Source organism: Bison bison, unplaced genomic scaffold (genome assembly GCF_000754665.1).
Source record: "Bison bison bison isolate TAMUID 2011002044 unplaced genomic scaffold, Bison_UMD1.0 scf7180017864171, whole genome shotgun sequence".
Classification (NCBI taxonomy): Eukaryota; Metazoa; Chordata; class Mammalia; order Artiodactyla; family Bovidae; genus Bison; species Bison bison.
The window spans coordinates 4938633-4941126 of record NW_011494743.1 but is presented as its reverse complement, the minus strand read 5'-3'; the positions used below and the strand labels follow the sequence as shown (position 1 = coordinate 4941126).

Genomic DNA, 2494 nt, shown 5'->3' with positions numbered 1-2494 from the left:
GGATCAAGACCATCCCCATGGAAAAGAAATGCAAAAAAGCAAAATGGCTGTCTGAGGAGGCCTTACAAATAGCTGTGAAAAGAAGAAAAGCGAAAAGCAAAGGAGAAAAAAAGATATAAGCATCTGAATGCAGTTTCAAAGACTACCAAGAAAAGATGAGAAAGCCTTCCTCAGCCATCAATGCAAAGAAATAGAGGAAAACAACAGAATGGGAAAGACTAGAGATCTCTTCAACAAAATTAGAGATACCAAGGGAACATTTCATGCAAAGATGGGCTCGATAAAGGACAGAAATGGTATGGACGTAACAGAAGCAGATGATATTAAGAAGAGGCGGCAAGAATACACAGAAGAACTATACAAAAAAGATCTTCACGACCAAGATAATCACGATGGTATGATCACTCACCTAGAGCCAGACATCCTGGAATGTGAAGTCAAGTGGGCCTTAGGAAGCATCACTACGAACAAAGCTAGTGGAGGTGATGGAATTTCAGTTGAGCTATTTCGAATCCTGAAAGATGATGCTGTGAAAGTGCTGCACTCAATATGCCAGCGAATTTGGAAAACTCAGCAGTGGCCACAGGACTGGAAAAGGTCAGTTTTCATTCCAATCCCAAAGAAAGGCAATGCCAAAGAATGCTCAAACTACTGCACAATTGCACTCATCTCACACGCTAGTAAAGTAACGCTCAAAATTCTCCAAGCCAGTACAGCAGTATGTGAACCGTGAACTTCCAGATGTTCAAGCGGTTTTAGAAAAGGCAGAGGGGGGGCTGGATGCCAGTCGCATCCAATGGCGCGCGGGGTGAAGGTAGAAAGGTGGAAGGTGGGGCTAGGCCGTGGCGCTGGTTCTCCTCAGCACGTGTGCTGGGCTGCCTACCCGTCATGGAGGCAGTCTTGACTGAGGAGCTTGATGAAGAGGAACAGCTGGTGAGACGGCATCACAAAGAGAAGGAGCTGCAAGCCAAAATACAGAGTTGGAAGAATGCTGTTCCCAGGAATGACAAAAAGAGGAGGAAGCAACTTATAGAAGATGTTGCTAAGTTAGAAGCAGAAATGGAACAGAAAGAGAGAGAGGAGCTGGATCAGTTGAAGTTGACTTCTAAAGAGGGTAAAATAGATTCTGTTGCTGTTAATATTTCAAACTTGGTTCTTGAGAATCAGCCACTTCGGATATCAAAAGCACAAAAGAGACGGGACAAAAAGGCTGCATTGGAAAAGGAGCGGGAAGAAAGGATAGCTGAAGCTGAAATTGAAAACTTAACCAGAGCTAGACATGTAGAAAGTGAACAACTTGCTCAAATAGTGGCAGCTAGACAGTTGTAAATTAAACAGATTCCATCTGATGGGCACTGTATGTATAGAGCCATTGAAGATCAGCTGAAAGAGCAGAACGGCGTTTTGACTGTGGCTGCCTTAAGGTGTCAGACTACTAACTATATGCAGAGTCATGTGGAAGACTTTCTGCCATTTTTAACAAATCCTAATACAGGAGAAATGTATACTCCAGAAGAGTTTGGAAAGTATTGTGATGATATTGTAAACACAGCTGCTTGGGGGGGTCAACTTGAGCTAAGAGCCCTGTCTCACATTTTACAAACACCAATAGAGATAATACAGGCAGATTCTCCTCCTATAGTAGTTGGTGAAGAATATCCAGAAGATCCATTAATACTTGTTTATATGAGACATGCATATGGCTTAGGAGAACACTACAATTCTGTTACACAGTTGGTGAACACAGCTACTGAAAATTACAGCTAGTATATAAAATGTTGCTATTATGTCAGTGTGCTGATCTGAGTATTAATACCAAGTATTGGATTATTCTCAGTGTTTCTGAAAAAACACAACTACCTTAAATCAGTTTCATGGCAAAGCTACTAATAGGTTTTAAAAAAACATGTCCGAGAGAAACTTTAACCAGTGTCCCCTTAATGGTGTTTTAAAAAACACTTGTAAGTTCTTTGTGGAGAATATCATTTACAGACCAAGATGGTACCCTGATTGTTGATATTTTTATTAAATATAAGATTCTGAACATTCTATTCTGTGTTGAAGTTGTTAAAAAAAGTTTTTTTCTCCTTATTACCGAAAGCTTTCAGTAACCATATCAATGTAATTTTTCATGAAGAAGTGAAATGACTCAGTCTCTTTGACATTGCAATAATGTGATAGTGATAACAAATTTAATTAATGTGTATAAATAATTTGATTGCAGTAACATTGCTGTTGATGGGATTAATGCTGTGACTTTTTTTAACATTTATTTTTAATTGGAGGATAATTGCTTTAGAACGTTGTGTTGGTTTCTGCCATGTAACAACATGAATCAGCCCTAAGGATACATATCTCCCTTCCCTCTGGAACCTCCCTCCCATCCCTGCCCTTCCCACCCCTTTAGGTTGATGCTGTGACATTTATGTAACCCCATCAAAGTGCAGCTAAGAAGGTTGCTTTAATAAAAATAAAAATAAGTAAAAAAAAAAAA

The 2494-nt window shown here is 39.7% G+C and overlaps 1 pseudogene; it reads left to right on the top strand.

Moving 5' to 3' along the window:
* The first annotated feature begins 796 nt into the window (after window positions 1-796).
* LOC104990167 lies at window positions 797-1771 on the top strand (annotated as a pseudogene).
* The last annotated feature ends 723 nt before the right edge of the window (window positions 1772-2494 follow it).